This window comes from Lissotriton vulgaris, chromosome 8 (genome assembly GCF_964263255.1).
Source record: "Lissotriton vulgaris chromosome 8, aLisVul1.2, whole genome shotgun sequence".
Classification (NCBI taxonomy): Eukaryota; Metazoa; Chordata; class Amphibia; order Caudata; family Salamandridae; genus Lissotriton; species Lissotriton vulgaris.
Window position 1 is genome coordinate 1,576,937,480 of NC_141696.1, and position 26,277 is coordinate 1,576,963,756.

Genomic DNA, 26,277 nt, shown 5'->3' on the forward strand with positions numbered 1-26,277 from the left:
AACCCATTCCCAAATGAGAAAGAGTCCCAAGGGACCCCTTCCCTTTTGTGAATGTTTGTAAAAGCGTTTTAAGAGCAGGTAGTGGTCCCACGGACCAGTGCCTGCTCTTAAAAAAATTAAAGAAAAACTTTCATTTTTCTTTTTGTAAAGCATCCCGTTTTCCTTGAATGAAACGGGCTGCTTTACAACAACAACAAAAGATTGGTTTATTTAAAAACAATCACAGACATGGTGGTCTGCTGACCTCAGCAGACCACCATCCGAGATTTTGGTGATTCCTAATGGGTCACCAATTGAACCTACCTCATTAACATTCCTGAGTTAGGTCATTTGTGACCCCCTAGGAGTCACATAAAGTGTTCTACACACTTTCATACATGCTATTTTGTGATTTTTGATTGCGAATCGCCAGGATTCGCAATTAGGGAATTGCAAAATGGTTTCTTCATACATCTGCCCCTAAGCCTCGGTCGAGAGGAATGTTCGTCGTTTCTCTTGTGTTCCTGCCTTAATAAAATGTACCGCTTCTTCTGTGTAACAAATTATGTATTCAACAGCCAATGAGAATAATGCAGAAGTGAATTAATATCATGATTGGTGCAGTGCAAGTAACATTTTTCGTGCTGCCTCTCTGTGTAAAAGCACTGTCATAGCTCATGGACAGCAGGTTATTGTGTGTGTGATAATGTCATGGGGCGGGAGAAAGCACTTTCTTAGGTCATGGATAACTGATTATTGCATATGTGATATTGTCATGAGTGCAATATGATAATTAGAAGTGTGTACGTTTTTACACCTGGGTTGGCAGGAGAACCACTGACTATGTTCAATATATACATTTATACAACTAGGAGGCTCTTTACAATGAGGCGAGGAGTCTCAGGAAGATGTAGATGGCCCTGTGGTCGGTGTGTTGATAACAACAGCACGATACAAGTGGCAAAGGACTACACAACTCCACTCAGAGCCTGACGGCGCAGAACATGAAGACAGGAAGCAGTCATTCATCTCTGATCTTTATTGCATTTAGTGAAATGATCATTTTCATAAGCTTCTGCAGAAAGCCAGTGACCGGTAGAAAGCCCACCCCCTACACAGTCATTTGATAGCGTGGCACGAGATAGTAGCGGCATCTTCTAGATCAGGGGTCTACTGCTGCAGGTAGCCGCCCATGGGCCGCATTGTTTGCTTGCAGCCAGAGGGATCAATCGATCAATCAATCAGACATTTGTAAAGCGCGGCAAATCACCCGCGAGGGTCTCGCGGTGGATCGGGCAAGGGATGAGAGCTTTCACGGCACGGGATGGGTAGGCGTCTCCTCGGCTCGGGTTCTATGCACTGCTCACAACCTTCTGTACGCAGCATTATGAACTTTCAGCCAGGCAGGGTCAGGCAGGGTCAGGCAGCCAGGAATGAGCTTCTTCATAGCATGCCATGGGATCTTGTGGCCATCTTCTTGGCTACTGGTCTGCGCACATAGGGCAAGCGTCCGGGGGTTGGATTTTGTTCTTACAGGTAGATGGGATCTCTTTGCACACGGAGGCACAGGCAAGCTCCAGGTTGCACTTACAGTCGCATTTTGTGTTGCCAAAGTCTATGTAGATGCTGTGCCCTATGGGAATCAGGTTGTTCTCAAATTCGTCACATCCTGGGTACCTGGACCCGTCGCAGGTGCAGCCGACATGTTGTTTGCAGCACTGCTCATTCGCTTTTTGGCACCTGAATGCCTCATTAGCACAGTTCTCCTTTGAGCACTGCTCTGAGCTGACCCCAGGGACCAGGACGGAGGCCAACCAGAGGCAGAGGCAGGGCACCACCAACGCTTGAACCAGTTTCTGAAAAAGAGAAGACGAGGCGTTGTTAGCTGCGATGCACTGCGAATGATACAACACATCTATTGTGACTGTGTGCAATGCCAACATAGGCTGAATATGAAAAATCTACAAGACAAACATGAGGCGGCCACATAGGACAAGCATGTAATACATCAAACAGTCACATAATGTATACCTTCATCATAACATTTCTCACTGAACCATTATCCATGTGTGCTGTTTAAGCATGTTAGAAGCCATCAGGGAGCAACTGAAGAATGGTGAACCCACCTGGAGGAAACCTTCTATCATGACAAACCTCAAACACCGCCCAAATATCATCAACGCAACATCGCCCAATGATCTTGTCATTAAGAAACATTATGTGACCCCCAAGATCTTCAAAGCAACACAAGCAATAAAACACCCAGGAGCAGATTTGCACCAAGTTCCCATCACAAAAGTGACGCAAACCCCTATAAAATGTCAGTCAGTGGAGCGGGAGAGTTAAAAGATTGCTGATTAATGGAAGCAATTGTAATTGTATTTATATAGCGCTTACTACCCCTGACAAGGCGTTGAAGCACTTTTCAGCGAGTAGCACACTACTCCAGAACCCAAAAAGGATTAGCTGTGGATTAGTAGAGTGAAATATGTGTTCATTTGAGCGGTGGACCTGTGAGTTGGATTGAATAGGATAATGGGGGATGGAAGAGTCCAGAATGTGTTATTTGGGAGATCATGGTAGCCGGATAAGGTTTAGGATGGGTGAGAGGAGAGATGTAGCAGGGAAGAGCCTCTAGAAAGGGATCGGGGAGATCATAGGAGTGAAATGAGGTTTGGGATGAGAAACAAAGGAGGGATGAATGGGGGAGAATTCAGAAAGGGGTGCTTGGGACACAATAGTAGGATATGAGGTTTGGGGTGATCCAAGGAGGGACAGAGGGGAGGAGAGTCTAGATAGGGTTATTTTGAAGATCCTAGTTCTAGAATGGAGTTTTGGATGGGTCAGAGAGTGGGGATAGAGGATATATAGAGAGATATATTGGGTGAGACAGAGTAGTGCATTGGAGAGACTCAAATGTGTTTATTTCTGTTTTTTCTTCTTCTACAGTAGGAGTAAAGTAATAAATATATGGATGCCAAACTACATAGAAAGGGTATGCACGCATAAGGAAGATAATATATGAGATTTAAAGTTGTATTTTGCAAATTCATACTTTCAAGTGTGGCTGTACTTGAAGCAATTTTGTTATAACAATGTTTATATATATTTTTTTAATGTATTTTCCTCAATATTTTATTAGTGAAACACTTGTAGACAAAATAGTTACGACAATATTTACATATTGTGATAAATAAATAAAACAGAGACCCATAAGCATTTAATCAAATAACTTATATAAAAACTATGCAGGGACCTATAAATATGTTAAGCATGAAATATATATATATTTAAGTGTTATGGATGAGAGAAAAGGGACTGAAGATGAACTGAGAATGTAGACAATTAGATGACCCTACTCGTAAGGGGAAGAGACTGTAGAGGATGCTGAAGAAACAGGAGTGTGCAAACAGCAGTCAGGAATCCTCCACGGCTCCGGCCACGGCTCCTGCCATCCGTAATCCACTGGGTTACTTGCCTCATCAAGAGGCATGCGTCTCTCACACTACAGTGTGCTTCTGGGAACTGTCTTTGTGGGCGCTGCTCGGCCAAACAACTAGTAAGACATTTGCTGACACCACAGGCAGCTCTCCGAGCAGGGCCGGCTTTAGGGCAGTGCGACTGGTGCGGCCACACTCGGCACTAACCTGTGGAAGGCGGCGCTGTGACCTCAGAGGGGCGCTGTGCTTAGCAATATCTTATGATAGGAGAGATGAGGGGCACTTTTGCAGGTGGTAGTGAGAGAATCCGAAAAGGCGGTCATAGGTTGTGGGGGCACCAAAAGTGATTGACACACTCGCCGCCACCAGCGCTAGAGTGAAGGATGAGGCGGGATCCTTCACTGCTCCGTGAACAAAGCTGCCTTGTGAAGTGGCGGCTCGTCGTCAGGGCAGTCGGGATCTATGGGTGGGCTCTGCTTTCCTTACACTCCCCAATCACCTACGACTATTCAGCCTGTGGTTGAGAATATAAGCTTCATCTAAGTTTCTTTTCAAATGACTAGGCCTTGGTTTAACCGCCTGGCTTGTGTAACGCTGCCTCTGGGGGAAACATCCATTACATCGCATCCGTTACAACGCAAGCGATTACAACGCGTTAGTTACAACACCCGCGTTGTTACATTGCAGTACATTACAACTAACCATGGGCGGAAAATCCGTTTCGCTCGCGGATTTTGCGGATTTTCGGTAAATTCGCAATCCGCGAGATTCGCGAATCTCCCGCAAAATCCGCAAATCCGCGAGCAGCGGATTTTGCTCGCACTGTTCGCACTGTTCGCGTGAGTTCGCGCCCCGCGAATAAGTGCAAAATTGCAGAAATACGATCTTAGCAAAACTGAAAGTAACTACTTACCAGGTTCAAAAGTTCAGGCTCATCATTAGTAGCCATTTCCTGTAGTGCTTCCTGAGGGGCCCCTCCAGAGTTCAGTTGCCAGTTGAAACTATTATGTGACCCTGCTCTGAACCTCAGAATAGTTACACATATGCCACAAAGGTCCTGAATTACAGCTAAGGGAGACAAGCAGGAGCCAGGCTGGAAGTTCAAATCCATTAATCAGCCCCTAATGCATTATTGTCAGTTGGGGCAGGGCAGGTGTTGTAACTAATTTTGCAACAATGAAAGCACTTAGCAAGTGCAAAAGATCACTAATCAGGAAGCACTAAGGAAGCAGGTGCCAGCTAAAAAAATATTCTGTGACACATTAATCAGCCCCAAATTAATTCAGGTCACTTGAGGCAGGGAAGGTGTGCTTGCGTTGCCACAATAATGTACACTGACTGGACAACCAGAGGGTGCTGTGATGAAACAGAGGGTGGCATGGGTGGGCCAGAGGGTGGCATGAGTAGTCAGAGAGTGGCAGTGGTGACAGAGAGTGGCAGTGATGAAGAAGAGTGTCCCAAACAGGCTGGACACGTAGAAACAACAAGTTCGCGAAACTTGCGACCCGACAGGTAAGTTCGCAATTTGCGACATTGTAAAAAACCCTCGCGAACTGGCAGAAACCCGCGCAAACACAAAAAAAAAATCCGCAAATTCGCGAGAATTCGCGGATTTTGCGGATTGCGAGTTCGCAAATCCGCAAAATTCGCGAACGCGAGATTCGCAAAATTCGCCCATGCTTAATTACAACACAAGAAATTAGATCAACTTGCTGTAGGGGGCGCGCTGCATGTAGGAATAGTTTAATTTAGTATCCCAACTCCAGTGTGTGAAACAGTAGGTGAGGTGTTGGAATAGTAAATTATACTTTTCATCAGGTTAGCGTTGTAATGACCGCGTTGTAATATAAGGTACTATATTCCCTCTCGGAAGCATCACAGGTTTCTTCTTCTGTCTTCATGAAGGTGACCAGAATTGGAGAACCTCATCTGAGTGATGAAAGGAGAGGTCTGGGGATACTGGGGTGCAGACGCCATGAGGTTTGGGGTACGCTGGGGTCAGAAGACATTGAGGATTGGAGGTCCTTGAGGACTTGATGATGTTGGGGTTTGGAGGGCATTGGGGATTAGAAGACATTGAGGATTGGGGGTCCTTGAGGACTTGATGATGTTGGGGTTTGGAGGGCATTGGGGGTTATACAACTTTGAGGATCGGAGGTCCTTGAGGACTTTTGATATTAGTGTTGAGGACACTGTGGATTAGAAGACACAGGGTTTTGCTCGTCATTGGGTTCTTGAAGATATTGGGGTTTGTGCTACATTGGAGTGGGGAGAACATTGGAAGATACTGAAAGCTGTGAGATGACGGGTGTTGGAAGCCCTTCGTGTTTACCAGGATATCGGAGTGTATTAGACATTGGGGGGTTTGGGCTTCATTGTGTTGGGGAAGCCTTCGGGCACTGGGGGTGGCTGGGGTTTGAGCAAGGGTCGTGGAGCGCAGTTGAAGCTGCATTCTAGCCCGGTCCAACATCCTATCTCTACTCAAAGCACTACTAAACACGCAAGAACTGAAGGGCAAACTTACCACAACTAATCCACAAGGAAAAGGAAAGCGCACATTACTAACCTGCTAACTATTTAACTCTAGCCTTGGGTCTGGAGCCGCCTGATCCTCGCCACAAAGCACTTCGATGCCTCGTCTCGGGTACTAAGCGCTATATAAATACAAGTTACAATTACGATTGCAAGTTGAGCATCAATCCTGATTCTGGCAAGAGCCTTCACTTGCATCAAAGTCAGGGGTGCAGCCGGGGGGGCAAGTTGACCTCCTAAGCAATTTTAACTGCACCATAATCACCGCTGTAACCCTGGAACAGCTGTTGCACCAAAATAGGGCGTCTTCTGTGTGAACGCACTGGGGAATGACGTCAGCAATTGAATTGGTGATTTGAATTGTCCAGATAAAGTGACAAGAAGGAACCCATGCTGGCAGTCCGGTTTCAGGCGCGGTTCCCCTCTTTGGAGCCGGGCCTAGAGGTTCTGGAGTTGCGAGGCGCTGTGAGGGGTGGGTCCTTAGACCTCCTGGGGCATATTATCAAGGGGGTTTATCTCCGCTTTTTTGGCTTTAAAAGCCAAGAAAGCGGAGATAAAATGATCTCCCTATTACCTAGATGTCGCTAACACCAGTTAGCGACAGCTAGTAGGAGATAGCGACCATCTTGGGCCCCGCTTTGCATGTCAGTGATATTTATCACTAATGACATGCAAAGTGGGCGTGCCAAGATGTTAGCGACTGGAAACAGTCGCTAACATCGCTATCTCCTATTACCAACTTTTGGAGATATTCGCGCTAAGCGCGAATATCTCCAATAGCTAACACCTGCCCTGAGCAGTTCTTAGCCATGTTATCCAATGGTAGGTGGATAACATGGCTAAGAGCATTAGCTCTGTAATGCATGAATATCGCTGACTTTTCAGCGATATTCATGCATTGCGGCCGATTTTTATCGCATTTGCGATAAACCTTGGTAATACCAAGGTTTATTTGCGGTAAAAATCGCCGCAGCTCAGCGGTATATTTTCCCCGCTAACCAAGCAATAGCGATAATTATCGCTATTGCTTGATAATATGCCCCCCTGTCTTCTTTGTCTTTCGCGCAGCAGGTGCAGCGACGTCCCCCTGCTGAGGGGCATAGTCTGGATGTGGTGTGTTGGCACATCACACCCATCAAGGTGACGGTTTCCCTGCGTGTGGCCAGGTTCCCCCTCATCCTTCCGAGGCATCTCTGACTCCCGGCCCTGCATTGAGTGATGCGCGCCCAAGGACCCCGTAACTACAGCGGGGGGGCGGGGGGGTCTCCAGGAGATGGATAGCACCCCCCCCCCGCGGTCCCAACCCCCTCTGCTGAGGCTGCCACACGCTTGTGCCATACATGTGCCAGAAGGTACTCGCATGATGCGGCCTCCCGTGGTTCAATGACGGGTTGAAAGCGGCTCAGCTCGGGGCCTAAGAGCCGGAAAGCTTTAAAAAGAGGACGTTTTGTGAGGGTTTGAGGAGAGAGAAAAGCGTGTTCCTCACTGCCAAATCCTCTATAATTAACCGTTTTAATTTGTTGTCAAATAAACAAAAAGAACCTTTTAAGATATTATAGAAACTCAGTCGTCCCAAACGAGTAACCCAGGAGGTAGAGGCCCCCAGTGCTTAATTTGTGAAAGAGAGGGCACTGCGCTCTAAACTCTGCTCAGCAGCCTGCGGCCGGGGCAGTTAAAGGCTGGCGCCCACCATGCATGGGGCAGGGGTCTTTACCCCACTACCAGGCACTCCCTGACACTTTCTAGCTGCGTTTTCTCTCAGTGCAGGGTTTTGTCTCTTTCTCTCCCCCGCCTTTCTGATCTGTGTGCTTTTCCTCCTCTTCCACTCTGGATGTATCTGATGCAGGAACGTAAGTGCTGCTCCCCGTAAAGAGCCCCTCACCGGCACCCACCGCCTCAAATTAAGGACTGGATACAACTACATAGAGGTGTTTTTTCGGGTGGATATGGAATTCTCCACTCCATGGAATTAATGGTTTAATTACCACTTGCTGTGACCTGGGCTCAGCAGCTAGTAAGGGTGACTGAGGCGGGTGCTGAGCAGCTGGTAAGGGTGAGCCAGAGGCGGGTGCTGAGCAGCTGGTAAGGGTGAGCCAGAGGCGGGTGCTGAGCAGCTGGTAAGGGTGAGCCAGAGGCGGGTGCTGAGCAGCTGGTAAGGGTGAGCCAGAGGCGGGTGCTGTGCAGCTGGTAAGGGTGAGCCAGAGGCGGGTGCTGAGCAGCTGGTAAGGGTGAGCCAGAGGCGGGTGCTGTGCAGCTGGTAAGGGTGAGCCAGAGGCGGGTGCTGTGCAGCTGGTAAGGGTGAGCCAGAGGCGGGTGCTGAGCAGCTGGTAAGGGTGAGCCAGTGGCGGGTGCTGTGCAGCTGGTAAGGGTGAGCCAGAGGCGGGTGCTGTGCAGCTGGTAAGGGTGCGCCTGAGGCGGGTGCTGAGCAGCTGGTAAGGGTGAGTCTGAGGCGGGTGCTGAGCAGCTGGTAAGGGTGAGCCTGAGGTGGGTGCTGAGCAGCTGGTAAGGGTGAGCCAGAGGCGGGTGCTGAGCAGCTGGTAAGGGTGAGCCAGAGGCGGGTGCTGTGCAGCTGGTAAGGGTGAGCCAGAGGCGGGTGCTGTGCAGCTGGTAAGGGTGAGCCAGAGGCGGGTGCTTTGCAGCTGGTAAGGGTGAGCCTGAGGCGGGTGCTGAGAAGCTGGTAAGGGTGCGCCTGAGGCGGGTGCTGAGCAGCTGGTAAGGGTGCGCCAGAGGCGGGTGCTGTGCAGCTGGTAAGGGTGAGCCAGAGGCGGGTGCTGTGCAGCTGGTAAGGGTGAGCCAGAGGCGGGTGCTGTGCAGCTGGTAAGGGTGAGCCAGAGGCGGGTGCTGTGCAGCTGGTAAGGGTGAGCCAGAGGCGGGTGCTTTGCAGCTGGTAAGGGTGAGCCTGAGGCGGGTGCTGAGCAGCTGGTAAGGATGAGCCAGAGGCGGGTGCTGAGCAGCTGGTAAGGGTGCGCCTGAGGCGGGTGCTGAGCAGCTGGTAAGGGTGAGCCAGAGGCGGGTGCTGTGCAGCTGGTAAGGGTGAGCCAGAGGCGGGTGCTGTGCAGCTGGTAAGGGTGAGCCAGAGGCGGGTGCTGAGCAGCTGGTAAGGGTGAGCCAGAGGCGGGTGCTGTGCAGCTGGTAAGGGTGAGCCAGAGGCGGGTGCTGTGCAGCTGGTAAGGGTGAGCCAGAGGCGGGTGCTGAGCAGCTGGTAAGGGTGAGCCAGAGGCGGGTGCTGTGCAGCTGGTAAGGGTGAGCCAGAGGCGGGTGCTGTGCAGCTGGTAAGGGTGCGCCTGAGGCGGGTGCTGAGCAGCTGGTAAGGGTGAGTCTGAGGCGGGTGCTGAGCAGCTGGTAAGGGTGAGCCTGAGGCGGGTGCTGTGCAGCTGGTAAGGGTGAGCCAGAGGCGGGTGCTGAGCAGCTGGTAAGGGTGAGCCAGTGGCGGGTGCTGTGCAGCTGGTAAGGGTGAGCCAGAGGCGGGTGCTGTGCAGCTGGTAAGGGTGCGCCTGAGGCGGGTGCTGAGCAGCTGGTAAGGGTGAGTCTGAGGCGGGTGCTGAGCAGCTGGTAAGGGTGAGCCTGAGGTGGGTGCTGAGCAGCTGGTAAGGGTGAGCCAGAGGCGGGTGCTGAGCAGCTGGTAAGGGTGAGCCAGAGGCGGGTGCTGTGCAGCTGGTAAGGGTGAGCCAGAGGCGGGTGCTGTGCAGCTGGTAAGGGTGAGCCAGAGGCGGGTGCTTTGCAGCTGGTAAGGGTGAGCCTGAGGCGGGTGCTGAGAAGCTGGTAAGGGTGCGCCTGAGGCGGGTGCTGAGCAGCTGGTAAGGGTGCGCCAGAGGCGGGTGCTGTGCAGCTGGTAAGGGTGAGCCAGAGGCGGGTGCTGTGCAGCTGGTAAGGGTGAGCCAGAGGCGGGTGCTGTGCAGCTGGTAAGGGTGAGCCAGAGGCGGGTGCTGTGCAGCTGGTAAGGGTGAGCCAGAGGCGGGTGCTTTGCAGCTGGTAAGGGTGAGCCTGAGGCGGGTGCTGAGCAGCTGGTAAGGATGAGCCAGAGGCGGGTGCTGAGCAGCTGGTAAGGGTGCGCCTGAGGCGGGTGCTGAGCAGCTGGTAAGGGTGAGCCAGAGGCGGGTGCTGTGCAGCTGGTAAGGGTGAGCCAGAGGCGGGTGCTGTGCAGCTGGTAAGGGTGAGCCAGAGGCGGGTGCTGAGCAGCTGGTAAGGGTGAGCCAGAGGCGGGTGCTGTGCAGCTGGTAAGGGTGAGCCAGAGGCGGGTGCTGTGCAGCTGGTAAGGGTGAGCCAGAGGCGGGTGCTGAGCAGCTGGTAAGGGTGAGCCAGAGGCGGGTGCTGTGCAGCTGGTAAGGGTGAGCCAGAGGCGGGTGCTGTGCAGCTGGTAAGGGTGCGCCTGAGGCGGGTGCTGAGCAGCTGGTAAGGGTGAGTCTGAGGCGGGTGCTGAGCAGCTGGTAAGGGTGAGCCTGAGGCGGGTGCTGAGCAGCTGGTAAGGGTGAGCCAGAGGCGGGTGCTGAGCAGCTGGTAAGGGTGAGCCAGAGGCGGGTGCTGTGCAGCTGGTAAGGGTGAGCCAGAGGCGGGTGCTGTGCAGCTGGTAAGGGTGAGCCAGAGGCGGGTGCTTTGCAGCTGGTAAGGGTGAGCCTGAGGCGGGTGCTGAGAAGCTGGTAAGGGTGCGCCTGAGGCGGGTGCTGAGCAGCTGGTAAGGGTGCGCCAGAGGCGGGTGCTGTGCAGCTGGTAAGGGTGAGCCAGAGGCGGGTGCTGTGCAGCTGGTAAGGGTGAGCCAGAGGCGGGTGCTTTGCAGCTGGTAAGGGTGAGCCTGAGGCGGGTGCTGAGCAGCTGGTAAGGGTGAGCCAGAGGCGGGTGCTGTGCAGCTGGTAAGGGTGAGCCAGAGGCGGGTGCTGTGCAGCTGGTAAGGGTGAGCCAGAGGCGGGTGCTTTGCAGCTGGTAAGGGTGAGCCTGAGGCGGGTGCTGAGAAGCTGGTAAGGGTGCGCCTGAGGCGGGTGCTGAGCAGCTGGTAAGGGTGCGCCAGAGGCGGGTGCTGTGCAGCTGGTAAGGGTGAGCCAGAGGCGGGTGCTGTGCAGCTGGTAAGGGTGAGCCAGAGGCGGGTGCTGTGCAGCTGGTAAGGGTGAGCCAGAGGCGGGTGCTGTGCAGCTGGTAAGGGTGAGCCAGAGGCGGGTGCTTTGCAGCTGGTAAGGGTGATCCTGAGGCGGGTGCTGAGCAGCTGGTAAGGGTGAGCCTGAAGCAGGTGCTGAGCAGCTGGTAAGGGTGATCCTGGGGCGGGTGCTGAGCAGCTGGTAAGGGTGAGCCTGAAGCAGGTGCTGAGCAGCTGGTAAGGGTGATCCTGAGGCGGGTGCTGAGCAGCTGGTATGGGTGAGCCTGAGGCGGGTGCTGAGCAGCTGGTAAGGGGTGAGCCAGAGGCGGGTGCTCAGCAGCTGGTAAGGGTGAGCCAGAGGCGGGTGCTGAGCAGCTGGTAAGGGTGATCCTGAGGCGGGTGCTGAGCAGCTAGTAAGGGTGAGCCAGAGGCGGGTGCTGAGCAGCTGGTAAGGGTGATCCTGAGGCAGGTGCTGAGCAGCTGGTAAGGGTGAGCCTGTGGTAGGTGCTCAGCAGCTGGTAAGGGTGAGGCGGGTGCTGAGCAGCTGGTTAGGGTGATCCTGAGGCAGGTGCTGAGCAGCTGGTAAGGGTGAGCCTGTGGCAGGTGCTCAGCAGCTGGTAAGGGTGAGGCGGGTGCTGAGCAGCTGGTAAGGGTGAGCCTGAGGCGGGTGCTGAGCAGCTGGTAAGGGTGAGCCTGAGGCGGGTGCTGAGCAGCTGGTAAGGGGTGAGCCAGAGGCGGGTGCTCAGCAGCTGGTAAGGGTGAGCAAGAGGCGGGTGCTGAGCAGCTGGTAAGGGTGATCCTGAGGCAGGTGCTGAGCAGCTGGTAAGGGTGAGCCTGTGGTAGGTGCTCAGCAGCTGGTAAGGGTGAGGCGGGTGCTGAGTAGCTAGTTAGGGTGATCCTGAGGCAGGTGCTGAGCAGCTGGTAAGGTTGAGCCTGTGGCAGGCGCTCAGCAGCTGGTATGGGTCAGGTGGGTGCTGAGCAGCTGGTAAGGGTGATCCTGAGGCAGGTGCTCAGCAGCTGGTAAGGGTGAGGCGGGTGCTGAGCAGCTGGTAAGGGTGAGGCGGGTGCTGAGCAGCTGGTAAGGGTGATCCTGAGGCAGGTGCTGAGCAGCTGGTAAGGGTGAGCCTGTGGCAGGTGCTCAGCAGCTGGTAATGGTGAGGCAGGTGCTGAGCAGCTGGTAAGGGTGATCCTGAGGCAGGTGCTGAGCAGCTGGTAAGGGTGATCCTGAGGCAGGTGCTCAGCAGCTGGTAAGGGTGAGGCGGATGCTGAGCAGCTGGTAAGGGTGAGCCTGAGGCGGGTGCTGAGCAGCTGGTAAGGGTGAGCCTGAGGCGGGTGCTGAGCAGCTGGTCAGGGTGAGCCTGAGGCGGGTGCTGAGCAGCTGGTAAGGGTGAGGCGGGTGCTGAGCAGCTGGTAAGGGTGAGGCGGGTGCTGAGCAGCTGGTAAGGGTGAGGCGGAGGCGGGTGCTGAGCAGCTGGTAAGGGTGAGCCTGAGGCGGGTGCTGAGCAGCTGGTAAGGGTGAGGCGGGTGCTGAGCAGCTAGTAAGGGTGAGGCGGGTGCTGAGCAGCTGGTAAGGGTGAGGCGGAGGCGGGTGCATGGTGGTAGGGCAGCTGGTAAGGGTGAGGCGGGTGCTGAGCAGCTGGTAAGGGTGAGGCGGGTGCATGGTGGTAGGGCAGCTTGTAGGCCTGGCTGGAGTTAGTTTTACTCCGGTGTAATGCCGCATCATTTTAAGCAGTGCGAGTTACAATTGTTGTGCGCAATGCCAGAGATGACCCCATTACCACACCGTGCCTCGTTGAGACCTGGTTCCGGAAGTAATCCTATTGTAGAGCGAGGGAAGGACGCGATAGAACAGACTCGGGCAGCTGTTCGTGTTACGTGTGATCTTGCGCTATTTTGAAGCGTGAAATGTTTCCTCACGCAAGAAAGTGTTGAAAGGACATATTTGTCACTAACAATAGTCAAAGGGATGATCAAGCCAGCCTTTCTCTGTGCTTTTCTTGGCATACTTTTTCGGGCAGTTGGTGAAATGTACGCACAGTTCGCCCAGCCGAAGCGGGAAGGCCGTCTGGCAGGTCCGAGGGGTACTTGCTTAAGAGGGGAGTTTTGGGGGGGTCGGGGTGGGCTGTGCCTGGAGCCCTAAAGCCAGAAGAGGTTGAGACATTCCGGCTGTGGGAACTTACAGTTGGGTGTAGCGGTGTCTCCCGCCCCGAGGACTGGGCAGAGGGGTGGCACAGTTGTCACGACATGTGTCCCTGGCTGATGCGAAGTGAGATGGATTGGTGGACGCTCAGGGGGGTTGATGTATGCGGGTCCTTGGGGGTGCAGGGTCTTGTGTGCGTGGGCAGGGGTCTGATGGATTGGTGGACGCTCAGGGGGGTTGATGTATGCGGGTCCTTGGTGGTGCGGGCCGGGTCTTGTGTGCGTAGGCAGGGGTCTGATGGATTGGTGGACGCTCAGGGGGGTTGATGTATGCGGGTCCTTGGTGGTGCGGGCCGGGTCTTGTGTGCGTAGGCAGGGGTCTGATGGATTGGTGGACGTTCAGGGGGGTTGATGTATGCGGGTCCTTGGTGGTGCGGGTCTTGTGTGCGTGGGCAGGGGTCTGATGGATTGGTGGACGTTCAGGGGGGTTGATGTATGCGGGTCCTTGGTGGTGCGGGTCTTGTGTGCGTGGGCAGGGGTCTGATGGATTGGTGGACGTTCAGGGGGGTTGATGTATGCGGGTCCTTGGTGGTGCAGTGTCTTGTGTACGTGGGCGGTGCTCTGCATGGTGTGCAGTGTCTTAGGGGGTGGGTGGTGAATTGTGCGTAGAGTGCCTTGCCGTAGCCCAGGCGGCGAGTGACTGGGGCTTGAGCGACGGAGCGGGGAGGCGGACGTGGAGACAGGATAATCCAGCGGTTACGAGTGTGGTCTGTGGGTGTGGGTGTGGGTGAGGCTCCTCGCTCTGGGGGGCACCAGGCGTCCTTCCACGGGGGGGGGGGGGTGATGTTGCCTCAAGATCAGACCTTCCGTTTGTTGAGTTTGAGGCAGTTGTTTTTCACCCAGTCCACTCTTACCCGGTTGGCTGACTGCAAAGAGTGGCTGAGCAGCGCCTTCCCCAGGGGGTCTGTCACTAGGACACAACCACCCCTGGCACAGCAGGCAGAGGAGGGCGCTCCGTACACATAGGCTGAACTGCGCCTACACAGGGGGGAGGCACTATGACACAACCACCTGCTGGCACAGGCGGCAGAGGAGGGCGCTCCGTACACAGTGGCTGAACTGCGCCTATACAGGGGGGGGGGGGCACTATGACACAACCACCTGCTGGCACAGGCGGCAGAGGAGGGCGCTCCGTACACAGTGGCTGAACTGCGCCTACACCGGAGGGCTGCCTCTATGGCACGGCCACCTGTTGGCACAGATCTTGCCAGTGCATAAGTTGGCAGACTCTACTGTCGCTGTTGTTTCTTGTGGTATGTTACATGTGCTCGGCCACACCCTGCAATACTTGGCCATCTTTAGATATACATCGGCAGGACCCTGGCATATGCTCATGGCATGGTGGCACATGATGCCATGATGGGCGCCGTCTTATTTAGAACGAGTTTATATGGGTTTGAGTGGCACTTGCCCGGCAGGGCACCCTGCATGAGCTATGCACTGGCCCCCCTGTGGCACACATACATGCCCACTTTCACATGACACAGACACGGGTTGGTGCTGTGAACAAGCATTGGCCCTGTCCACTGTGCAAACCATGATCTATTGCAATATTGATTAGTTCTGTTTGGGACGCCCTGTTAAAAACCCCAATGCGCCATGGACAACGCTGGAGGGCGCGACCTGCTGCACGCCCCGCCCACCACCTAAAGTATGGCACCCTGTCCCCAAAGGAGGGCGCTGTGCCCCGGGCATGCATCTTAAAGAGACGAGATGGGGGAACCCTGCCATTCACCCACCCTTTGGGGGGCGTTTCTTTCATCTCACTGTCCCACGCCAGCACTTACTGAATTTCAGCTGGGGTTTGCCATTCGAAAGAAACTCCAGGCACATCAGCCACGGGTACTTTGCTGGGTAGACACCCCCGCCTCTTGCCATGCCAGCGATCTCCAGATGGTTCACCTCACTAGTGACGTCAGCCAGCATGCTCTAACTCACCCACTTAGCGGGGGAGGGGTGGGAGGCGTCTGTCTCAAGGAAACCCTCGCCCACAATGGAGTGTCCCCTGGTGCAGGGTGCCCGCCTGTGCCCTCGCCCTCACTGGAGTGCCCCCTGGTGCAGGGTGCCTCCCCGTGACCCCCTCTCTCGCACCGCTTGTATATTTCATTATAACATCATCAGCGAGACGGTCTCTCATTGGCTGTCACAATGCACAGGAGACGCCCAGGCGGGGGTGGAAGGCAGGCGCTACGACACCTTCTGGGAGCTGCTTTAAGTTCTTCTGTCACTGGTGCAGACACCCTGGGTCGCGCTGCCAACCCCTGCCCTCCTGTCAGGGGTGAGACCCGCAGTGCACTCAGGTCACCCTGGAGAGTAGTGAGGGCACCGATGTGCACACTGAGAGCGCGCACACCCTGGGAAGAGCACTGTGCACACATCCGGGGGAGTGCCCCTAGCACTGGGGTTTACCTGTCTGCACACTCAGTCAACCTCCAAATGCGATACCTGAAACTTCACACTGTAGTGAGTGCACCTCAGTGCACTCTCAGAGCACGCACACCCTGGGAAGAGCACTGTGCGCACATCCGGGACAGTGTCCCTAACACTGGGTTTACCTGTCTGCACACTCAGCCGCCCTCCATATGTGACGCCGGTCACTGTTCACCCTGTAGAGTAGTGAGTGCACCGATGTGCACACTCAGAGCGCGCACACCCTGCGGGGTGCACTGTGCGCGCACACCTGTAACTCCTCACACTGGCCCTACAAACCTCTTAAAATCGCATGCCCTATACAGCAGTAACATAAATAATTCCGATCTCTGCTCGCCCAGGAAGCGCTTCGGTGTCTTGTCGGGGATAGTAGGCGCTATATAAATGCCAATACGATGTAATACAGTTAGGTTGAACACAACTTTTGCTGGCTCCTTCTCTCAGCTTTGTAGCAATGCACACAACAGGTGCTCTCATATAACACGTAAATGGTACACATTTTACCAGTTTCGGAATGATGACATGCGGAGCCCATCCTGCCAAGAATCGAAACAATTCCCCGCAAGTTGAACACAGACCTCTGCAGCAGGCACAGTAACACAGCGAGCTAGAAACAGGTTCTACTTACCCCCATGGCGAGTGTGATTGCAGGTGCGGGTGTCTGTGCTGCAATGTGTGCTCCTCGGCAGACTCCTCAGTGACTTGAGCATCCACCGCAGCCGCACACCAGGTTATATGCACACTCCAGAGGCCACGCCCCTCCTGGGAAACTCCAGAGGCCGCGCCCCCTCCTGGCACACTCCTGAGGCCACGCCCCCTCCTGGCACACTCCAGAGGCCACGCCCACCCCCTTGGCTCGTTAGTCACGACGGAAGCAGCTGAACCGGTCCTGGCACGGACCCATCACTGGGGCGGGTCTGATGCAACGCGGGGGCTGAGTTCAGCCAAGAACACCGACCGGCGGGCGCAGGACGTGTGCAGATGTCTACCTGTCCTCGTTTCACGTGGCCATCATCACAGTGCCCGTCACCGTGAACTCACCAATATTTGACGTCAGTTATCACGTATGCTGCAAGCGGTGGCACGGGTGTGGGCGACGTTTGGTGGGAGTTGTGTGTGTGAGAGATTTCTGTTTGTGAGTGTGTATTTTTTAAATCTGTCATCCAGAGAGAATGTTCTAGAAAGCGCCAAGAAGCGCGCCACTGATCGGCGAATGGTGGCACTAGGGGCCAGAAAGCGCCAAGAAGCGCGCCTCTGATCGGCGAATGGTGGCACTAGGGTCAGACTGAAACAAACATAGGTCCTCGCACCATAATACAAGTGGCCCCATATATAGCGAACCAGAGAGCTGTAAAAGTGGCTCCGTTTGCAGATCAGGCCAGTTTTGAACTTGTAAAGACAGCTGGGCGGGTGTTTTGCAAGGAGTGGAGACGCCAAGCGTTTGTGTTTCTGCAGACAATGCTTGTGATATTAGACACACCGACAGTAACAACAGGCCCACAAGCTGCATAAAAAAAACAAGCATTTGCAATGCAATAGGTCTCGCATTTTTGAAACTTTATAACCTATTGGTATTGTAAACCACAATGGCTTTTATTACTGCAGGTTTTATAGACATAAATAAAAGGCATTGTCATTTACAATGCCAATAACTCAATATCTCGCGATTGCGAGACCTATAGCATTGCCAATGCTTGTTTCCTCTTGCTCTTACGCACCAAGAATCGTTGTCTTTTCATGCTCCCTGTTTCAAGTGCGGATATTGTGATCGTTTTCCAAACGTGCACCAGTGACATCAATGCCTGGCCCAATAATGAAACGATATTGATTTTAAAGTCCGGCTTCTGAACCCTGAAGAGAAGATTCTATGCGGAACTGTAGATTTAAATCATTTCAAACGAAAACATGGCATGTAGTTGTGGAAAAGAAGCGCCAATAAAGGTCATTTACAAACTGCTTCATGTCACGCGGATCCTCTGTGTTTTCAATTATATTTAAGAGTATCCGTTATCTGTTAGTGTAATAACTGTAGTTGGGGGGGGCCCGCACCCGTCGCTGAAGCCACCACTAGGTCTGGGTGTGCCGCGGGTTCAACAGCCCCTCCCACACCTGCATCTCTGCGACCAGTTATCGTTTCACTGCGGGTGGAGTCCCAGAGTGTATCTTTCAAGAGTTACAGCGGGGCAGCTTCAGGGAGCATGTCGCTGCCTTCGGTCATAAGGCGCTAGAGGTGGGCAGGCCCCCGAAAGATGGAGCCAGGCTCGAGGCCCAAGCCTTCCTCTGGCTCAGCCTCAGCACGAGACCCCCGAGGACCCTCCATCCACTGTGAGCCGAGCCGCGGCTTCAGCCAAACACCCCTCATGCACAACAATTACAAAATAAAGTCTTGCCATTTCAGTTCAAGAGGATTAGCGGATACTCGTGCCGTGGTTTATTTGCACAGCAAGCCTGGATTCATTGTGGCTTCCATGCTTAAGGAAAGGGTGTGATTTTAAGTGAATACTTTATTTGACCGATCTTCCTTTCTCTTCAGCATCGCATTTAAAAGCTCCTTCAAATATGTGAGTTCGGCGCACCCGCTGGACACACAACTGTTTTGTTTGATGTAATGGACAATGTTATTTTATCCATGAGAATGTGCGCCTCTTAGTTCACTGTTGGCAGTTTCCCCAGGACGGTGGGGCGGCAGAAATGGTCTCAATTCATGTTTTAAAAGTATCACTTTGAATAAGAACTTCTCGGTGCAGTCTTCTATAACGTGACGTATGTATGGCGAAGCCTCCAAATGCTAAAAAATGCACTTTATGAATTTGAAGACATTTTATCATATTTTACAAATTGACTTTATGATTTTTATTGTAAACATGTCCAGAGCTTGGCCCTGGGATCGGCTCTGGCCCAGCTCGGCCCGTTCATTCCTTGGTTCGCTCGCCTCTATATCGCACCCATTTTGTAAAACCTCCAGAGCTGTGGGGGCCCCCAGCCTCTAAGGTACCCCGGGTTACGTATTCTGACCTCGCCAGCAGACGGTCCATCTCGCCCCCAGCCCCCTCACTGCCAGCTTTGCTGCCTCCCTTTGTGCTCCAGTCCTGGGGGCTTGACCCCTCAGTGAGCAGCAGTGACCTTTGACCCCTGACCCTGGGAGGCGCCCACTGCCAGGAAGCCCCCGATTAACACTTCTTTTGTCACTTTATCACCGGGCTCGGCCCTTGCAGATACTGGGTGGGGGGGGGGGGGGGGCAGGTTGTTTCTGGCCCTAAAACTTCAAGGGCAGCAGCGGTCTGAAACGAGATGCAATGAATCCCCCTCGGCTTCCTTTATTGCCTCTGCACATCCGAGCGGAGGCCACAGGTTTACAACCGGAAATGCCTCCCAGGGGGGCAATGTGACACTTAGGGGCACATACGAGGCTGTGAAGGATTCCCGCCGGGATCAAAGAGTTCCCGGCTGGTCGTGCTGGTGCCTGCAAATCACTTCATCTCCTGTGCCTAAATGTGTCATGTAAATACGGTGCTCATGTAAAGCGCTCCAATACCTTCGAGTCGAGTTCGCGCTATATAAAGTATGCAAAAAAAAAACCAACAACAGGGGAACCACATTGTTTGTTCAACCTCTCGAATACTTTATAATTAAATACTTTATAATTAAACACAACATTCTGTTTTAAAAAATGTTTAAGGACTAGTTGAAGAAACCGGGATCCTTGAAAAGTAGGGGCCGCAGTTTCTCCCACCAGGAAACAGCAAACACCCGACCTGGAGTCTGGAGCGGGGCCCACGTGACGTCGATGGAAGGTACACCGCAGCCTCAATGCAGCCGCCCTTTGAATCCGCGGCCTCATCTGCTGCAGAACTTGTAGGAAGCATGGAGCATATTTACAAGGGGCCTGATTCACAGAACTAACTTAAGACAAAATCCTAAACTTACTACTTTTGGTATTCGCAGAAGTTAGGATTTTGTCTTAAATTTGTCTTAAAACAAACTTAAGACACACTTAAACACTTAATTTAGGATTTGTTCTTAAATTTGTCTTAAGTCTGTTTTAAGTTTGTCTTAATCAATCAGTGACACTTATATATATATAGCGCGCTACATACCCGTAGGGTCTCAAGGCGCTGGGAGGGGGGGGGGGGGGGTGCCGCTACTGCTCGAACAGCCAGGTCTTCAGCTTCTTCCTGAAGGAGAGGTGGTCTTGGGTCAGGCGCAGGTCGGTCGGGAGGGAGTTCCAGGTCTTGGCGGCCAGGTAGGAGAAGGACCTTCCTCCTGTAGTCGCTCTTCGGATGCGGGGGACGGCGGCGAGGGCGTGGTTGGCTGATCGGAGGTGGCGTTTGGGAGCGTAGAAGTTGATCCGGCTGTTGAGGTAGCTCGGGCCTTGGTCGTGTAGGGCTTTGTGTGCGTGGGTGAGGAGGCGGAAGGTGATTCTTTTGTTGACGGGGAGCCAGTGAAGGTCTCTCAGATGTCCGGTGATGTGGCTGGTTCGTGGGATGTCGAGGATGAGTCTGGCTGAGGCGTTCTGGATCCGCTGGAGTCTCTTCTGGAGCTTGGCGGTGGTACCGGCGTAGAGGGCGTTGCCGTAGTCCAGTCGGCTGGTGACGAGGGCCTGGGTGACGGTCTTCCTGGTCTCGGTGGGGATCCACCGGAAGATCTTCCGTAGCATGCGTAGGATGTTGAAGCACGCCGAGGAGACGTTGTTGACTTGCCTGGTCATGGAGAGGGAGGAGTCCAGGATGAAGCCCAGGTTGCGTGCATGGTCTGTCGGTTTGGGTGTGGTGCCCAGGGCGGGAGGCCACCAGGAGTCGTCCCAGGCGGAGGGTGAAGGGCCCAGGATGAGGACCTCCGTCTTGTCAGAGTTCAGTTTCAGACGGCTGGTCGTCATCCACTCGGCTACCTCTTTCATCCCTTCGTGCAGGTTGGCTCTGGCGGAGGCGGGGTCGTTGGTCAGGGAGAGGATCAGCTGGGTGTCGTCGGCGTAGGAGATTATGCTGAGGTTGTGTTTGCGTACGATGGCCGCGAGGGGGCTCATGTAGACGTTGAAAAGGGTGGGGCTCAGAGATGATCCTTGAGGGACGCCGCAGATGACTTCGGAGGCCTCTGACTTGTACGGTGGTAGGCGGACTCTCTGTGTTCTTCCGTCGAGGAAGGAGATGATCCATTCCAGCGCCTTGTCCTGGATTCCGATGTTGCTGAGGCGCTGTACTAGGGTGCAGTGGCAGACCGTGTCGAATGCCGCGGAGAGGTCTAGGAGGATGAGGGCCGCTGTTTCTCCATTGTCCATCAGGGCTCGGATGTCATCGGTGGCGGCGATGAGGGCGGTCTCGGTGCTGTGATTGGCTCGGAAGCCGGACTGTGAGGGGTCGAGGGATCCGTTCGTCTCGAGGAAGGCGGCCATCTGCTTGTTGACGGTCTTCTCGATGACTTTGGCTGGAAACGGGAGGAGCGAGATGGGGCAGTAGTTCTTGAGTTCGGTGGGGTCCGCTGTTGGTTTCTTGAGTAGAGCGCTGAGTTCGGCGTGTTTCCAGCTCTCAGGGAAGGTGGCGGTGTCGAAGGATGTGTTGATGATGTCTCGCAGGTGGGGTGCGATGACAGCGTCGGCCTTGTTGAAGACGTGGTGAGGGCAGGGGTCGGTCGGTGATCCGGAGTGGATGGAGTTCATCGTGCGGATGGTGTCTTCGGTGCTGATCGGGGTCCAGGCGTGGAGGGTGGTGGTGGGGGGTGGTTGTTCGGTCATGGTGTGCGTTGGTTGGTTGTTGAAGCTGTTGTGTATGTCCGCGATCTTGTTGTGGAAGTATGAAGCGAGGGAGTTGCAGAGGTCTTGCGATGGGGGAAGACACATTTAAGACAAAATCCTAACTTCTGTGAATACCAGAAGTAGTAAGTTTAGGATTTTGTCTTAAGTTAGTTCTGTGAATCGGCCACCCAGGGTTTATCTCCGCTTTTTTGGCTTAAAAAGCCAAAGAAGCAGAGATAAAACCGCACCCTATTTACAAGAGAGTGCTAACATGCATAATCGCATGTTAGCACCCTTTTTCCCGACGCCTCCCCTTGCATCTGAGATGCAAAGTGGGCGTCACTGGGCGTACCCCGTATGAACAACCTTGCAAATATCACAGGGAACATCGCTGGAAAACCAGCAATGTTCCCTGCAAAACGGCGATAACCTCCCTATCTCTGGAATTTTTATCACCCTGGAGTAACGCGTTGTTAATAACGCGCTACCAGGGTGATAAATTCAAGAGATAGTGTGCAGTAATAAAATTATCGCTAAGCACGGCCAGCGATAATTATCACTGGCCGTTGATAATATGCCCCCAAATGTGGGTCAGAGACTGAATAATTGTAGCACAAGCAGCTCTTGATTTTCCACCGATGAATCAAAACATCTACAGGAAACACACTTACGCCCATTCCTAGAGTAACAAGCACAAGCGAGCGCACGCCTCGCGCGGCAGCAGGGGGAGGGGAGAGAGGAGCGGATTTGCACAATTACCTTGCGGGAGCGAGCAGCAAGGCGCGATAATTGATAACATATGGCGCCAGCTGCTCGCTCCCACAAGGGAATCGCCAAACATGCACGCGTTGCCATTGAAGGAAATGGAACGTGTGCACATTTTTGGGCGAAAAAGGGAACTGATGGCTAAAGATCTTTTACCTATGCAGCGCATGCACAATGCGTTGCCGAGACCTAAAAATGACCCACAGATTTATGTGTCGGAGCAGGATATCTGGCATTGATTGCCCTATAGGTCAGCCCGGCCCGACCCGGAGGGGGCTGTTGGGTCTCTGCCAGCACGGGAGAGAAGGAAGTGAACCTCATGGACACTTCTCTCTGGGGAAAATGAGCACACAGGCAGGGGCATCGGTGCACTAATGCACCCCTGTCTAAACTGCGACCTCATTCTGACCGCAGTGCCGGCTGCAGATGTCTGACCGCAGTGCCGGCTGCAGGTGTCTGACTACAGTGGTGTCTGCAGGTTTTTGACCTTAGTGTCAGCAGCAAGTCTCTGACTGCAGTGCCATCTGCAGGTGTCTGACCGTAGTGCCTGCATCTGGTTTCTGACCACAGTGCCGTGAGCAGGATTCTGACTGCAGTGCCGCCTGCAGGTTTCTGACCACAGTGCCGGCTGCAGGTTTCTGACCTCAGTGCCGGCTGCAGGTTTCTGACCGCAGTGCCGGCTGCAGGTTTCTGACCGCAGTGCCGGCTGCAGGTGTCTGAACCGCAGTGCCAGCTGCAGGTGTCTGAACTGCAGTGCCAGCTGCAGGTGTCTGACCGCAGTGCCGACGGAGGATCTGCTGCCAAACCACATGGTTCACCCTAAATAAGGCGGAGGAGCCCCGGGTTTGAGGTGGGGGGCCTCTATTCGTCTCCACCAAACCCTAAATGAACTCCGTAGCTTTATCCCCTAAAGAGGTCACTTGAGGTCCACCCAGGTCAGGAAACCCTAGACGTGGTGAAGTGTAAACTGGAAATACCCACATTGTAGTTTCTTAAAGCGGCTCCCCTTCCGGGTGGCGCTGCCCTGCCCTGGTTGTGCAACAGACCTGTTGTGTTCCAGCAGTATCTCGTCACCTTCCTGGCGTGTCTTATAAATCCTCTTATCAAAGCCCCAAGGCAGTGAGTGATTGACTGTGAAGCCTCCTTTGATAAAGCCAATAAGCTGCAGCTCATTGCCTGTGACATGCCCCCTCCCTCCTGTCTCAATCAGCACGCAAGAGGAGGCTTGTTGTGAATACGCGTTGTGAAAGCCGATGGTAAGTTTATAAGGAAAACCGTCTGTCAAAGCCGATAGGCTGTGGTTTATTGATGGTGATGACCTGTGGTCAAAGCCTATAAACAGGGGCTTCTTCATTATGAAAAGCCTGTGTCAAAGCCAATCGGTAAAGGTGTTATTGTCTAATAGCAATCTTTGCTTCTGATTCCCACCTTCACTTATATTTCTATGTCTATTTTTTAGCTAAGTGAGAATAAAGAACCTTTTCGTTTTAAATGCAGAGCCCTGGTTGGGGTCGTTGTGCTCTTGAGTTCTGCGTTTCTAATCAGTGGAGGTGGGCAGAATTTGCGTAGTCGCGCTACGCTAAGGCCCGCGAAATGGTAAAAAATCTCTGCGAGCACGCAAAAGTTCCGCAAACACATGGAATTGCTGGTTCTGTCCATTCGCAATGCTTTTTTCCTGCTCGCGAACACTGTTTGCGTGCTCGGGGAGAAATATCTTGCGAACACGCAATTTGAAAGCAAAAACAAGCAAAAAATTCCACGAAGCCGTGGATCGCGGAATTTTTGGCAATTCCACAAATTCCGTGAGTGGAACGGAATTTACCCCCCCAGGGGTAGTTTCTAGCCCACACCGCATCCCTGAGTGAGTTTTGGACCATTCGCCTCGGTATCTGAGGGTCGAGTGTTGAAAGGAGCACTTGTCCTCCGCCCAGGGCATCCGAGGTCACAGGCTGCAGTTGTCACAACAGACGCCCAATTACTCCTAATCCCCGAGAGCCACAAATCAGGTCACAGATTCGATAAACCCCGATGAGATTCACTATCAGCATGAAATCTGAACTTACACAAGACTTACCTTAGTGTTCACACAACTTCCACAGAACGTCCCTGTATTGTGAAACCACTTCTTGCCCCAGTCTTCAGCAGCACCAGCTCTGCAGGGAGAGCAGAGGGAAGGAAGTCTGGCTCAAGTGCCAGAAATGACGTGTGAGTGACGCAAAGAGGAGCTGTGAGTAACAAGGAGACACGTCTGGTCTAAACTCGAGTCAAGGCAGCACTCTCTGCTTGTGTATAGGTGGGTGTGACCCCCCCCCGCCCTCCTGGTAGCACTTGCCTGTGATGGAGCAGGGGAGAGACAAAAAAAAATATTGTCTACCCCTTGTAAAGTTAATCTCTCATAACCATAATAATATTAAAGTAATGAAGCATGTAAACTGATCAACCCTATGCACGAAAATAGACACTACAGGTGGGAAAACGAATTGCTGTTTTGCTGAAATAAATATACTAACAAAAACAAACGCGTCATACTAACATAGAGCTGTAATATTATAGTTTTAACTGGGTAGGTGAGTGTATTTTTTAGCTTACATTAGAAGTTCCTTTGTGGCAGTAAAGAAATCAGATGGTGAGTAAAATTACGCTTATTTGTGTGCTTTTGCTCGGTAACATCTAACTGGGAAACATTATAATAGTGGGAGGTAAACAGAAGGGTTGAAATTCTAAATCTAATTTTTGTTTAGTTTATTTTCACATTAGTTCCCATTGAGGCCTGCGCGGCCTGGTCTGAGGATGACAGTTTTAGTGAAACGAGAAAACAAATGCTGAAAGATGGCCCCCACGCATGCAGGAAGAAGTATGACAAGTGAGTGGATGGCCAACTCTCGAAGCGAGAGATGTCAAGGTCACCTTGGCCTATGAGCCGGAGAAATGCCAAGGGATGCCTGCATCTAAAAGCCTGTGAAAGGAAATTGAAAAATTATAATTTTGAACAAATGATACATGGCACGAACAACAAGTACAAACTTTACATGACATTGTGAGAAGGCCTTGGGAGTGACAAGGCAGAATCTTAACCCCTTCCATGCTTAAGACTAGCCCAGATCGTCATGAGGCACAGTGGAGCTGTGCTCATGACGAGCTGGGTTTGTCATAATGGCCCGGCACTCCCACGTGCAATTGATTCCCTGCCTGTGCGGGAGAATCAATCAGTGGGCAGAGTCGTGACGAGCCCAGCTCGTCATGAGCACAGCTTCACTGTGCCTCATGACAAGCTGAACTCGTCACGAGCAACACGGCCCCCCTTCCTTGGGGGAATTACCCCCGCGGCGAAGGGGTTAAACTGGTTTGAATGAGGAGTACATGAGGTGATTATCACCACCACTCTAATGGACCAATCAGAAATGACTGTGGACCCTAAAAGTTTCAAATGTTGAGTTAGATAGTGACGGAAAAAGGGTATACAAGAGCTTGCACGAAAGAGAGAAAAAGGTTGGCTCTGTTAAAAGGTCGAAAGCAACCAGTAAACAAAAAATCCTTAAGTGTTGCCCGGCGGTGTCGCCTCTTTAACCCACAAAACATTAATCAATGAAGAGGCAGGCGCTGGAGACTGGAAGACTGGAAACAAGGGTTTATTCACTCCGGAGGAGAACACATCAGTTCAGACAGCAAGTATCGTCTTGAGGTGCTCTAACCGCATCTTTGAGGCCTGGCCTCTTATATATGAGTTTATTGTTTTATTACGTTAAACACATCCCTGTCATTACTTTGATGTAAGGAAAGACATCCTCGGAATTCCCGCTTCAGGCCCGTTCCCACACACATTTACAGTTGAAGTCCCCACCCCGGTCACATCAGATAGTGATTATCGCGCAGCTGGACATTCCGCCGATTCACGGAATGTGTGAGGTTGATCGGATCTCATGGGGTGGGTGCTTTGATTCAGCTCAAGGATCCTTTGATGGGGGGGGTTTCCTACTGTACAGGAGGAAGGGGGTAATGACAGTATCCGCAGGGTCAGGTGGCGGCTTGGGAACGAGTGAGACAAACGGGCACAAAGGAAAGAGGGGTGTTATCAAGGGATCCGGGACCATGAAAGGGACGGAGGGAAGTGTCGCGCTGGGAACAGGATGGGGTTCCGA

General features: G+C 53.1%; 1 long non-coding RNA gene across 1 annotated transcript; it reads right to left on the reverse strand.

The window, feature by feature from the left end:
• Positions 1-1,003: 1,003 nt before the first annotated feature.
• On the reverse strand, positions 1,004-16,353 carry LOC147700461 (uncharacterized). Its single transcript, XR_015299430.1, has 2 exons — positions 16,274-16,353; positions 1,004-1,835 (listed from the first exon to the last, which is right to left on the reverse strand). It is a non-coding gene; the product is annotated as an uncharacterized LOC147700461 (long non-coding RNA).
• Between the last annotated feature and the right edge of the window lie 9,924 nt (positions 16,354-26,277).